Genomic DNA, 15,362 nt, shown 5'->3' on the forward strand with positions numbered 1-15,362 from the left:
AATGTGGTTTTGATTTGTATTTCCCTGATGATGAGTGATGTTGAGCATTTTTTCATGTGTCAGTTGGCCATTTGGATGTCTTCTTTGGAGAAGTGTCTCTTCATGTTTTTTGCCCATTTCTTCACTGGATTATTTGTTTTTTGGGTGTTGACTTTGATAAGTTCTTTGTAGATTTTGGATACTAACCCTTTATCTGATATGTCATTTGCAAATATCTTCTCCCATTCTGTCGGTTGCCGTTTAGTTTTGCTGATTGTTTCCTTCGCTATGCAGAAGCTTTTTTATTTTGATGAGGTCCCAGTAGTTCATTTTTGCTTTTGTTTCTCTTGCTTCTGGAGACATGTTGAGTAAGAAGTTGCTGTGGCCAAGATCAAAGAGGTTTTTGCCTGCTTTCTCCTCAAGGATTTTGATGGCTTCCTGTCTTACATTGAGGTCTTTCATCCATTTTGAGTTTATTTTTGTGTATGGTGTAAGAAAGTGGTCCGGGTTCATTCTTCTGCATGTCACTGTCCAGTTTTCCCAGCACCACTTGCTGAAGAGACTGTCTTTATTCCATTGGATACACTTTCCCACTTTGTCAAAGATTAGTTGGCCATACATTTGTGGGTCCATTTCTGGGTTCTCTATTCTGTTCTATTGATCTGAGTGTCTGTTCTTGTGCCAGTACCATACTGTCTTGATGATTACAGCTTTGTAGTGTAGCTTGAAGTCTGGGATTGTGATGCCTCCAGCTTTGGTTTTCTTTTTCAAGATTGCTTTGGCTATTTGGGGTCTTTTCTGATTCCATACAAATTTTATGATTGTTTGTTCTAGCTCTGAGAATATTGGTGTTATTTTGATAGGGATTGCATTGAATATGTAGATTGCTTTGGGTAGTATCAACATTTTAGCAATATTTGTTCTTCCTATCCAGGAAAGAAATTATTCACCACAACCAAGTGGCATTTATACCTCACATGCAGGGTTGGTTCAATATCTGCAAAACAACTAACGTGATTCATCATATCAATAAAGTAAAGAACAAGAACCATATGATCATCTCAATAGATGCAAAGAAAGCATTTGACAAAATACAGCACCTTTTCTTGATAAAAACCCTCAAGAAAGTAGGCATAGAAGGAGCATACCTCGAGATCATAAAAGCTATATATGAACGACCCAATGCTAATATAATCCTCAATGGGGAAAAACTGAGAGCTTTCCCTCTAAGGTCAGGAACGAGACAGGGATGTCCACTCTTGCCACTGTTATTCAACATAGTATTGCAAGGCTTAGCCTCTGCAGTCAGACAACACAAAGAAATAAAACACTTCCAAATTGGCCAGGAGGAGGTCAAACTTTCACTCTTTGCAGATGACATGATACCCTATATGGAAAACCCAAAAGATTCCACCAAAAAACTGCTAGAATTGATTCATGAATTCAGCAACTTTGCAGGATATAAAAATCAATGCACAGAAATCGGTTGCATTCCTATACACCAACAATGAAGCAACAAATAGAAATCAAGGAATCGATCCCATTTACAGTTGCATCAAAACCCGTAAAATACCTAGGAATAAATCTAACCAAAGGGGCTTTTTTTAGTTAGAAGGATGCACTTAAAGTTTCTCCATGTCCTTTCATGGTTTCGTAGCTCATTTCTTTTTAGTGCTGAATAATATTCCATTGTCTGGGTGTGTCAGATTATTTATCCGTCATCTCTCATAAAGGATAGTTGTACTTTTAAATTAATAAGTTATTCTTAATTTGAAGTGCAGTCACAGAAGGTAACTAGGCTTTACAAGGCAGTGTTCTCTGGATCCATGTTTCTCTATCCTTACTGTATTTTCCCAAATAGTATCTCTACTTTTGTTCTTTACCTTCATTGTTCGTGGTTGCACAAGTTTGTTATGCAACCAGTGTTGTATGGGGTATGGAGAGAATTAGGTTCAACCCATTTTTAAGTTTTCTTAACTTTTCTTTTTTCCAGGGTTATTGTTAACCATGTTTCTCTGAGATAGAACTTAAAGCAAATAAAACAGTAGCATGTAGACATTTCAGTTCCTCCTCTTCTTCTATTTTAGACTCAAGGAAAGGGAGAGAGATGGGGAGGAGAGGGAGGAAGGATGGGGAAGTCATCATTTGATTCCAGTTCACTTGATACTGGCAAAGAAATGAGTGCCCTCTGAGTAGATGTGACATGTCAGAGTATTGAGGCTGGTGAGAGGGTGAGGACATAGCAGAGCCACTCCTAGAGGGTTCTGTTTTGGAGAGTGGTTTGGGTCTTTGTTACATTTTGGACAGCTGACATGAAGTGTTTCTCATTCAACTGATGATGGTGTTTGTGATGAGACAGTGATGACAGAAGCTGGGATGATGAGTTCTAGCTGCCAGGCATTTACCAAGCTGAGGTTTCTGGACTCCATCGGCTTCATGGAGATATGTCATCTACCTTCTATGGTGTTTTGCATCCTAGTTTGAGGTATAAATATTAACACTAAAGATGTTTTTCATCTGGGTGCAGACTTTCTATTTAAGCTCTAACATTCTTAGCTAATTTTTTTTTTTTGCCTATTCTAAATTAATTTGGGGGGATTTATATTTTTATAATATATTATTTTGATTAATAAACATGCCTTTTAAAAATTTCTTTAATGTTTATCTTTGAGAGAGAGAGAGAGAGAGAGAGAGAGAGGAAGAGAGAGAGAGAGGAAGAGGGGCAGAGAGTGGGAGACACAGAAAGCAAAGCAGGCTCCAGGCTCTGAGCTGTCTGCACAGATCCTGAGGCGGGGCTTGAACTCATGAACTGTGAGATCATAACCTGAGCCGAAGTCAGATGCTTAACCAACTGAAACACCCAGGCGCCCCAATTAATAAACATATCTTTGATCTTTATAATCTTTAGACACAATAATGTACACTTATATTTATTATTTTCACAGCAGTACTGAACCAGATGTGAAGTCATTAAAAAGCATCTTAGGTCATTAAAGGGAGAGAGGTCTCTTGTGAATGAGCCTTATCCCCAAAACAATTCTACCCCACATTTCGTCCATTTATCCTGCCTCCTTGTCCCCAGCGCAAGTAGGATTTGAGATTTCAGATGTTCTTCTTGATGCTTTGCTGATTAACTATTATATCATGATTCTATGGTGATTATAACAACACTTTCTCAAGTAAAAGCTCATGCATAAACCAGTGGGAGAATAGGGGGGTCCTGATTAGCCAATGGTCCCTTCTGATATGCCAAAATTCACCTTAGATGAACATTTTTACTATGCTCATATTTGTGACTAGTCTTAGTCTTCTTCCAAGGGTAAAACCAACACTGTCTTTGGCTTTTGTTTTTCTGATTATTTTTTTGCAAACTTAAATACTAGCCAGTTTCATAACCAATTTTTTTTTTTTTTTTTGCCACATCAGTCCATTAGACCTCTCATTTAATTACCAATCAAATGACCTATGGTACATGAATCCTGGGGTTCTCAATATTATCTTTTCCATTATGGATATATCAATTACTTTTGAATAAACTATGAGCTTCGACTGCTAGGCCCCAAAAAAGAGATGTTCAGCTCTATTCTTTTACTTTAATAAAGAATTTCTAGAATTGCCTTGCAGAAATTTTATTAAGGATCTTAAACTCACCCCTGACTTGCCACATGGAATTTAACTTCCTCAGTTTAGCTGTCCCATCCACAAAGCTGACTCAAGATATATGAGTTGCTAGCATGGAGGATAAATTTATAATTGTACCCCTACTTCGACCATCTGATCTTGGCAACAGAATTAAGGGAAAACAAGCATTTGATGTAGAAAATATTTCCATAATGACAGAATAAATAATTTCAGAATTGGCTTATTAGTATTGGGGGTTTAAATTCATTTATTCATTACACAGAGATTTATTATGGACTTACTATGTGCCAGGTTCTATTCTAGGTACTTGAAATAGAGTGGGATCTCATGGAGTTTACTGCCCAATAAGGGCAGATTATAATAAAATGTAAATAATATGATGTCAGAAGACATGGATAAAAATAAAACAGGGTATGGCTTAGATGGCAGGTAGCTGGGAGTGGCCAGGAATTATTGACTGGCCCTCCAGTCTGATTACAGGAGCATATAACTGCAGTCGTCTGGGAGGAAGTGACCCTGCGTCTGACCACAGCATCAAGGCTTTCCAAATGAAGAGTCCTCACATATCAGGGTCATGAATGGGGTGACTTCATCAGGAATTTGGCAGCTTGGTGAGAAGGGTAGACAATAGAGCATAGAGATAAAAGCCAACCCTTGGATAGACTTGGGTTTGACACCATTGACGAGTTGTGTGACTGCGGTCACCTTATTAAATTTCTCAGTCTCATTTCCTCAACAGTCAAGTGGGAATTATAAAGGAACCAACATTTATTTCATATTTAGAGTGTACCAAGCTCAGGACTAAGTGCTTTACTATGTAATTTTATTTGACAAGCACACTTCTAGCAAAGTACTGTTATTATGTCCACTTGAACCGTGAGCAGGCTGAGGTGTGACCTGAGGTTACCCAGCTGTGGTGACAGACAGTACTGTCGGAGAAGTTACCCTGGGAGCTCTTTGTGGTGTTTGATTTTGTTTTTGTTTTCCCTGCAAGCTGGCTGAGACTAGAAGCTTCTCTTTCCCTAAGTGAGGAGCATTCTTCATAGACTTAATTCCCCACCGGGACCACAAACTCCAGGTACTAGGGAAGTGGGCAGCTGGCATTTCCTGGCACTTCTCTAAACAGATGGCCTTAAGCTCAGATAATTTGGACTTGAACCAACATGTTTATTCCATGTGAGGTCACTCTCATGTTACCTCATAAATCCCTCTCCCAGTGCATGAGAGAGTTGCACTGGTTACCCAATGCCTCTCTGTTTAATGTTGTTAGAATGGAGACTGTGTACCCACAGACTCTTTTGCCTGGAATTTCTGGGTGGCACCAAAGGACATTTCCTAGTAAACCTTTTGTAGGACAATGGCTTTATTTTTCTGGGGAACCAGAAATCAAACTCAGATCCGTGTGGCACCAACGTTCTTAACAGCTGTGTCATAATCTATAACCCCTAGAATCTCTTGTAAGTTAAGTGAGATATAAAGTGAAACACTTAGTTTAGTACCTGACAGAAATTTTCCACAATTTAAAAAATAACTATTACAGTTGATCCTTGAGCAACACAGGTTTGAACTGCATGGGTCCATTTACATGCGGGATTTTTTTTCAATAAATACCGTATTGTAAATGTATTTTCTCTTCCTTATGATTTTCTTAATAAAACTACCTCTTCTCTAGCTTCCTCTATTACAAGAATACAGTATATAATACATATAATGTACAAAATATGTGTTAATTGGCTGTTTATGTTATCAGTAAGGTTTTCAGTCAACAGTAGGCTATTTGTAGTTAAGTTTTGGGGGAGTTGAAGGTTATCCATGCATATTCAACAATGCAGGGGGTGGCGCCCTTAACTCCTGCCATTGTTCAAAGATCAACCGTAGCTATTATTATTCTAGCCTCATATTATGACTACAAATTGATACTGCAAGAAGTTGTTTTGTTTTAATACAAATTAAACATGTTAATAGGATTCTGAGGAAACTGTCATCTTTTCTGTGCCCTGTTTTTGGTATTTCCAAGATGGCTAAAGAAAGAAAGAGAGCAGTTTTCCATCAGGTTAATTACCTGGTGAACTTGTGCAGGACGACTGGGAAAGGAATGCTGCATTGCTTATAAATTAAACTATTATATTCATTGTGATCCCGTTGATGGGACTGTTGCCTTAGCAGACTTCCTCTGCATAAAGGATGAGGACAGGATTGTGTGGCAGGCGATAGGAGAGAAAAAGTGGTACAGGTCAAGTGAAGTCTTGGGATACCTGGAGATGCTTCTGTTTGCTTAAGCTGGCATTGCCAGGGGGACTCCCATCTGGGAGCCAGACACAAGGGCACATGGCTCCTGTTCAGTACAGTGGCTTGGCCAGCTGTGCACATTGGAGGCAGAGGCAAGCAAGAAAGGAGAAAACAAGATAGGCATTGTGCAGAGCCGTTTCCAATCAAAGAACAGTTTTCATGGGGGTCAGCGCTGCTGAGTGAGCGAGTGAACAGTGAAATATTTTAGCCACACGGAAGCAAGCTTTTTAGAGAAGGGTGGGCAGATGGATCTTTTCTCAGATTGTACCTTCAGTCACAGGAGGCATAAAATAAACTGACCTAATAAAAACTATGACATTGCATAGCAGTGTGAATGTAATTGAGTCGTACACTCAAAAATGGTTTAAATGGGCGAGCCTGGGTGTCTAGGTGGGTTAAACATCTGACTCTTTGATTTGGGCTCAGGTCAGGATCTCACTGTTGTGGGATCAAGCCCTGCATCGGCTCTGCACTGGGCATGGAGCCTGCTTGAGATTCTCTTTCTCCCTCTCCCTCAGCCTCTCCCCACAATGCATGTGCTCGCTCTCTCTCTCTCTCTCTCTCTCTCAAAAAAAAAGGTTTAAGTGGCAAATTTTATGTTGCATATATTTTTTACATTAAATTAATTCATAAATTAAAAAAATTAATAACATAATAAACCAAAAGCTATCGAGTTACAGACACTTAGGGGCAATAGCATACTGTGTGAATTAGATATCCGTAAAGCTCTTCAAAAAAAGCTATGGAGAGCACTCTTCTCCTGCAGTTATAAGTTCATTTTACTTTAGTTTTCCAAAGGGTTTGTCACACAGGCTACTCAGTAAACACCAAGACTTTGATATAACAGGAACCACGTAAATCTCAAGGTGGTAGGTGCCTATGCGAACACAGATGAGACACTTTATTTCTAGCATTTTGGACAATGCAATCAGTTGAAGGAGAAAAATAATTGACTGAAATACAGGGCTTATGTATTTATTATGAGACTCTCCTTTTTTTATTCCTCAATAGCCGAGTACTGTGTGTTACTCTGTACTCGGCCTAACAAAGCTGTGCTTGTAAAAATCTCATCAATACAGGATCTGACAGGATCAGACAATAGACTTTTGCTAATTAATATTTAATGGGCCTATGGATTTTTCCTCAGCAGCTGGAGTGCTAAATAATAGTCAATTAGCAAATGTGTTAATTAACTCTAATTACATAGCACATGAGCTTCTCCAAGGATTTTTCCTTTACAGATTTACACATGAATGTTCCACCACTCTTCTTCAACACACCAGGCAGCTAATTAATTGATAAGTAATAATTCTTTCTTCTCTCTAAAACATGTATTTAAAAATAAAACCCAGTTTAATGCTTGATGACTTTTAGAAGTGACATTTAAGTGTGTAAGATGAATCTGATGTCTGCTTTTTAAGTAGGCTTCTCTTAATCACTAGGAAGTTTTTCATTCGTGTGTGAATGAGGAAGAGGGGGAGAGCATTTTGAGTTTCGTGTATATGTGCATATGGTGTGCATGAGAGAAAGAGAGGGGAAGGAAGAAAGATGAAAGGAGGGGAGGAGGGAAGGGAGAGAAGGAGCAAGGCAGTGAGGGAGAACAGAGGGAATAGAAAGAGAAAGGGGTAGGGAAGGAGCGAGAGGGGAAGAGAAGGAAGGAGAGAAAAAGAGAGAGGGAGCACGGGGAGAGAAAGGAAGAAGGAAGAAAGGAAGAAAAATGAACTGAAAAATATAAAGGAGGCAGGTCCTTTATGAGGAGTCAGGATATGCCTCGTTTGACTTGCAGTATGCAAAATTGTGAAGTCCGGGAGCAAGGGTAATCAATATGTACCATGCAATTAACAGTAATCTTCTGAGCTTCGTGTGCCAGTTAAAGAAAAGGCTTCTGAACATTGTATAGTGTCTGCCACTGGGGATAGAGAATGCTCTGAGGAGAGGCATTAGCATAGCAGCTTTGCACATGGTCTGGCATGAGTTGAGAGATCAAAGGCGGGGGATGGCAGCAGCCTTCTCTGGGGGAGCCCGCAGCTCTGCCACCATTTCGGTGCCGGAGGACATGGCTGCTTCTCAAGGCATTCGTAGGGAAACCCTCGAAGGGGACTCTGAGGGAAGAAAGTTGTTTTTTTCAAATAAGAGAATGGTCATGGAATCTAGTTCAAACGTGCTACTCATTTGAAGAACTGTGTGTCACGAAGCCTGCGTTAACTCTCAGTTCACTGCTGTGAGCCTGTGCTAAGACCCTTAAATGTTGGTTAGCTGTAAAGAATGTTTAGGGGAAAAAATGTTAACATTGATTCTTCAAGTTGGACCTGTTTGATCATTTCAGTAAGGCTCAGAGGGGCCGCCAGCTTCGAGCAAGGATACCCTGCCTTCTTCCTCTCTCATGGCATCAGTTACCAAGTTCTCACTGAGAACAATAAAGAAACAGAGAACAATGCAGTCTCGTGAAAGTGCACACTGAAAAATGCCAAGCTTTGCTTACCTGTTTACTGTACTGAGAGACAGTGATGTTCATCATTTTCTTGGCTTGCAGGAAGTGGTGCCTTAGAAGCATGTGTGTGCTTGTGAGTTACCAACACTCTGAATATCTAGCAAATAGTATATTTGGTTCTCATGGTCCAGGACCCTGTCTCCTGTGTTCTGTTGTGTTTTGGGCACCTGGTTGAGAGCCATGTTTGGAGAGGACCTATCGGGAGGCCTTGAGGCCATGGAGGGCAGTGGTGTTCAAGACAAGGCTGGAAACCTATCTGGGAGAATCCGGCAACATAAAAAATGCAAGTCTGGGGACAGCAGGCATGAAACTGCAGGCCTCTTGTATCGGAAAACTCACTGCCTGCCTCTCATCCCCTCGGCTTTCCTCTTTCTTCCAGCAGTTGCTTCAACCTGGCTGCAGTGGGTGTGACTTGGCGGCTCCTGGCCTCCGCCGTATCACTAGTCAGCTCACGTTCTGTTCAGGGGGACCTCCGTGGGGGCCCAGGCAGCCTGCACAAACCTGGCAGTGTGCAGCAGTTTACAGCTCTGGAGCACCCCCTTCGGTCTTTGAGTCCTCTCTGGAACGGGGACTTGGCCTTCCTGACTTATTACCAGCTTGGCACCATGACCTTGCACTGGCTTTCCCACCTTCCCGGCTTCACCTCCCCCAAGCCCCAGCTCCCATCCTTGGGATCACTACCTGCACTCAAGCTCTTGTCTCAGGCTGGGCTTTGTGGGGAACCTAGGCTGTGACAGTTCCATTCTAGAAGTCACGTTGAAGCAATGACTGAAAACACAGAAGTGAGGACTCAGGGAACGTGTTCTCCAGACTGCAAGGAAATGGCAGGGAGATAAAAACCAGCCAGGTAGTGCATGTTTTGAAGCTAGTACCCTGGGCCTGAAGGAAAAAGGAATGTAGACTTCTAGGGAGGTCTTTTAGGGTCCTTTCAATCTCTGAACTAGAAACCTTGCAGCGGCTGCATGGGTGGGAACAAAGCCTGTGTCAGGAAAATCCCTTAGAGACATTATTTAGTCTATCCACCTGGCAGAGTCTTCCCATTGCCAAAGAAAAGGGAAGTACAGTGTTTACTCTTGTAGCTTGGAGTTGAATGGGATAAATGCTTGGAGCAAAAGATGACTTCTAAAAGTGAGGGAACTTAAAAATGAGAGATCACCTTTCACTTTCTTCTTGTTTTCTCTGCCACAAGTATAAATCCTACCCTAGTGGCATTGCAAAGGGGATGTGGCTGTTATTTCAGTTATCAAATAACTGTAGAGTCCTGAATTAGTTCTCTGTTTCTGCTGTAACAAATCACCGCAAACATTGTGGATTAAAACAACAGTTTTATCTCACAGTTCTGTAGGTCAGAGGTCTGATGGGTGTTACTAGGCTAAAGTCAGGGTTTCAGCAGAGCTGAAAAAAGCTCTAAGGAGAATTGTTTTCTTGCCTTTTCCAGCTTCTAGGGGGTTCCTACATTTTTTTTTTTTTTTTTTTTTTTTTTTGCTTGGGTGTTCTTTCTTTTATCCTCAAAGTTAGCACTGACGGCTGAGTCCTTCTCACATCACATTATTCTGGCCTCTTCTGCCCCCCTCTCCTATTTTTAAGGACTCTGTAATTACATTGGCCCACTAGTATAACTGAGAATAATCTCCCTATCTTAAGATCAACTGATTAGCAACCTTAATTCCTATTTGCTGTGTAACAGAACACATTCGCAAGTTCTAGGGATTAGGTTGTGGACATTTTTGGAGTCGCCATTATACTGCTTACCCTAAGCCCTTTCTGAAACCTAACTTACAGACTGAAAATTTTCTCTAGATAGGAAGTCCCCAAACTGGCATTGGGGTCTGACTTCTTCAAGGTTCAACTCAAATATCTTCCATTTAAATCCTACCTTGAATCCATACAGGTAGAAACAATCCTTCCCTTTATACTGCTTCTACAATATTTTGTATATGCCTTTGACATAGCACTTAGACGCATATACAGACAATTAATATACTGTAAATTGTTCTCTCCTTTCTTAATAGACTAAGATAAGGGAGTTGTCATAATTATGTTTACAGCCCTAGCTCACAGGTGAAGAAATGAAGGATGGTCAACATCCACAACTATTCCCTGAACTGAATGATAGTGGGAACTGAAGGAAAGTCCTTGTAATGCATCTGCCGCTTTAACAGTTATTAAGTGGAGCACATGGTACTGTATGCTGAGCCATAGTTCAAAAAGAGACCACAGAGAGAATGAAATAGAGAAGTTTGTTACTCACAGGTCCTGGAGGAAGTCCCCAGCACGCACACAGGGGGAGCACATGGGAAGGTGGGGGGCACACAGGAGGTCAAGGTGAAGTGCAGATGGGGAGATTAATAAGACTTGAGTCACATCCCTTTATTAGCGTCTATGGATGGAGTCTTTGGGATTCCTGGATTAAGAATGGATTGGTCAGCTCAGATTAAAAGAGTAGGACTTGATAAGCCCCATGGCGATCTAATCTAAGGTATGCATGAGGAGAAGGTGCTGGGTGGTGGGGACTCTTGATCACAAGGGCTGTTGGGGAAGTTATCCCAGGGACTTATACTTGTTTATAACTCTGTGGGCTGTTGCCCTAGGGCCTGTGCTTGTATGAGGGGCTGGTGTCAGTTTAAGGTCCATGCAGACCGCTGAACCAAACAGCATGGATGCCAAGGCAGCTATACCATGGAGTAGCTTAGCTAAATTCTCGGCAGACCCACATCCCGGACCTAAAGCTTCTTTATGGGAGGAACTGCATTTTCTCACCTTCATATGTATTTACACACAGAGACTAATGCCTTTTGCCACTTGCTCATGGTGGAATATAAGGACATTTATTTAATCTTTTAGGCTTCCTATTTCTTACCTGTAAATTGAAGATGTTATTTCTCAAGATGTCTTTTAGGGTTCCTGGCAGCTCTAACATTCAGTGACTTAATTAAATATTGAGCCTGATAGAAATGAACTAAATTTCAATCTGGTTAAAAATACTGAATTTATATCTTACGTTGACATATGAGAGTTTCCTACAAACAACTCCTGGGACTAAATTTATCCTCATTTAGTTGAGGATGATAATCATGGAGTCACAGAAGGGCCGTATATACTTAAGTGAACTTACTGGCAGCCAGCCTTCTTATTCCTGGCTTAAGCTCTTCCTCCCAATCAACTTGTGCAAGTGAGCAGCTGATGTAGAGGAAAGAAGTGCTTGGTGTGAGTGTGACATCTCATCAAAGGCTTCACAGAGGTGGGGAAGTCTACCTGCTTAGAGAGAAGAAAGGAAATACATGGATGGGCAGAGGAGAGGTTGGAGATGTTCCATGAGATTATGACAAGAGTTTCTCCTTCTTTCTTGCTTCACCTAAACAAAAGAGCATTGTGGTTGCGATAGCTTTCCTGGTAAGCCTTTTTAGTGACCGGATTCCAAGAACTTCAATGTATATAGGCTATAGTTGATGATACTCTTTCTACCTCTATTACTGAGATGGGGAAGAGAAGAAGGGATAAGACAGTCCATCTAAAACCTCAAAAGAAAACTGTACATGAGAGAACACATGTTTTAGTAAGAGGACTGTCACTGAGATTGTAGATCCCATTATAGAAAAGTTAAGACCCTGTCACACACAGGATTTCATTGCTGTTTGCACCTGTGTCACATGCAGACATGCATCATCATATAACTGGCATTATTTGAAGTCATCCTTATTGTATTTAAGAGAGCAAGGATAGAGATGAGGGCAAGTCTCATAAAGTTTCATAATCAGGCTCAATTAAAACTAGAGAAATGTAGGAGTTTGGGGCAGCAGAAATGCATAGTGAACAGATCGAGAAATGGATTTCTCCCAGGTTGTACATTCTTTCTGATCACATTCTGAGGGGTATAACCTCGGACTAAAATAAATGGAGTAAGTAGCTTCTGTAAAATGTGTTTTTAGGATTACCAAAATGTCCAGTTTATGGTCTTAGTATAAAAACTCCTACCTTTTAGGCTATGTCATTAAAACACATTGTAAGCTGAAATTTGAAAAAAAAAAGAAAACCAAAACTCCTTGTTTTAATACAAACATATTCTTTTTTAAAAATTTTGTTTAATGTTTATTTATATTTGAGAGAGAGACAGAGCATGAGCAGAGAATCCTAAGCAGGCTCCAGGCTCTGAGCTATCAGCACAGAGCTGGACATGGGGCTCGAACTCACAAACCGTGAGATCATGACTGGAGCTGAAGTCGGATGCTCAATCGACTGAGCCATCCAGGAGCCCTAATACAAATATTCTTAAGGAAGAGTCTATATAAAATAAATAAGATTAATTGGTTTATTTTTAATAAATATTACATGTCATTTACTATGTGTTAGGGACTGTTCTAAATGCTTTATAATATTGTTATTTAATTAGGTTTATTACCTATATTAACTCTAAGAGAATAATTTACAGAGATAAGAAAAAATTTATCATGGGCATTAGGAAATAAGGGAGAAGTTCTGGGTGGGTCACTGAAAAAGGAAGAACCAAAATGAAGGAGATGGGGGAAATCAGGATGAGGAAAGATACCTAAAACACGTTTCTGTTTGCATTTCCATGTGCCAGGTCCCTCTGGTTCTCTCAAGGCTGTAACTTCCAGGTTGAAATGGAGAAGAAGCCATGCAAACTGTTTGAAATGGCAAAAGGAAACTAAAATGCATCTCCCTAAATCCCCAGTTGTCTTTCAAGCACTACCAAAAGATGAGGCTGGGTACAGTGTCCTAACTTAGCACTAGCAAAACATCCAAATCCAGAGTGAGCTGTAAAACAGCAGAATGCCTAATGCATTCACCAAAGTCATTACTAAAAATAATTAAGTGGATTATTGGTCTCAGGGATTTCAAAAGAGAGGAAGACGCATGCCAGAGCCATCCATACATTTCCCAGAGGAAGGACAAAAAACTATGAATAAAATTAGGGCCACGCTACAATAGGTGATCAAGCAATTAGCATACATGAAAAGAACACAATTATGAGCCACAGAGAGGCAACAGCACAATTTATTTTCCACAATTGATTTCTTAGATTCCACATTTCAATAACATTGATATGTACTTTCATAACTATAAAATATAAGATGTCCAAAACTCTCTTCTCAATTCAATTATTGAGGAAATCATCATTGTATTCACTAGCAACTACTATGGTGACAGTTTTTGAACATATCATGGGGAAACAAAATTATTTTTAACTGTTTGGTAGTTTATAGATTTCAGGACAATGGGTGAGGTTTAGATATGAATCAATAAAAACAGAATTATCTTCTGACAGTTCAGCAGGGTACTGAGGACAGATATCAGGCTGCAGGACGTGAGTAAATTGTTTAGTGTCTCTGGTCCTTCATTTTCTCAGCTATAAAATGAGATTTTTTTTAGATTAGATAAGAACAGTGATAACATCTTCTACACAGAGCCCAACGCAGGGTTCAAACTCATGAACTGAGCCGAAGTTGGATGCTTAACTGACTGAGCCACCCAGGCACCCCCCACCAGAAATGTCATTATTTTCATTATTTTTTTAACGTTTATTTATTTTTGAGAGATCATGAGCGGGAGAGGGGCAGAGAGAGACACACACACACACAGAATCCGAAGCAGGCTTCATGCTTCCAGCTGTCAGCACAGAGCCTGACGTGGGGCTTGAACCCACGAACTGTGAGATCATGACCTGAGCCAAAGTTGGACGCTTAACCGACTGAGCCACCCAGGCGCCCCTAGAAATATCATTCTTAATAACTATACCCAAGTGACTGTTCCAAGAGAACCATGGATGAAACTGAGAAGTGTTCATTCAAGGGTTTTATGTAACTGTTTGGTCAAAGCAATTTGGTCAGTTATCTGTAAATTGCACAGATATGTTCATCTTGGAGAGGGAATGCCAATTCTACTCACATGGTGTCCTCTTTTTAATTTTTTTTTTAAATTTTAGAGAGAGAGAGTGTAATCAGGAGACAGAGAGGGGCTGAGGGAGAGAGAGAATCTCAAGCAGGCTCTGCGCTCAGCACAGAGCCTGACATGCGTCTCAATGCCAGGACTCTGGGATCATGACCTGAGCTGAAATCAAGACTCAACTGACTGAGCCACCCAGGTGCCCCTCACATAATTTTCTTTCAAAATAAACATTTCCATAGTAGCAATAATAGTAAAAATTAGCAATATCTTGTTTTTATTGTGCATCAGGCATTTAGCTTTACTAATTTAATCCTCAGAGGAGGAACTATTTTGTTGTGTCCATTTTAGAGAAGATACTACAGGTTGTGGGAGAATGTGGATGATAAAATTGAGAGTAATTTCTTAAAATTTTTTGTTAATGTTTATTTATGAGAGAGAGAGAGAAAGAGAGAGAGAGAGAGAGTATAAGCAGGGGAGGGACAGAGAGAGAGGGAGACACAGAATCCAAAGCAGGCTCCAGGCTCTGAGCTGTCAGCACAGAGCCTGATGTGGGGCTCAAACTCACAGACCGTGAGATCGTGACCTGAGCTGAAGTTGGACGCCCAACCGACTGAGCCACCCAGGTGCCCTGAGAGTAATTTCTACTCAAGGGCACACAGCAGGGAGTTCTGGAGTCCATGTGCTCATCCCCACTCCCCTCCCCTACTTACCTTCCTTCCCTTATTCTCTCTCACTCTCTCTCTCTCTTTTTTTCTCTCACTTCCATCTGTAGGAGAGGAAAAAGTTTTCCTTAACCTTCTTAGTGTCGCTGGCTGGGTCTGTAAATTAAACTGACAAAGACAGGTTGTCAGGAGAAAAGCAAACAAACTTACTAAGTTTTATGTGACAAGGGAGCCGTCATAAGGAAATGAAGACCCAAAGAAACCATTACACTGAGTCTTTTATGCTAGGGTTGATGAAGAGTGGACATTTGTGGAGGAATATGATAGGTTAACGAGTGTGGGGCAGTTGTAGTGAACTGGAGGAAACTTAGCAGGCCTGTTTGTTAGGATTC

The 15,362-nt window shown here is 40.7% G+C and overlaps 1 pseudogene; it reads right to left on the reverse strand.

Annotated features, from left to right (window-relative positions):
- LOC125911411 (protein SCO2 homolog, mitochondrial-like) overlaps positions 1-8,583 on the reverse strand; it is a 44,162-nt pseudogene extending 35,579 nt beyond the window's left edge.
- Between the last annotated feature and the right edge of the window lie 6,779 nt (positions 8,584-15,362).

Source organism: Panthera uncia, assembly GCF_023721935.1.
Source record: "Panthera uncia isolate 11264 chromosome C1 unlocalized genomic scaffold, Puncia_PCG_1.0 HiC_scaffold_3, whole genome shotgun sequence".
Classification (NCBI taxonomy): Eukaryota; Metazoa; Chordata; class Mammalia; order Carnivora; family Felidae; genus Panthera; species Panthera uncia.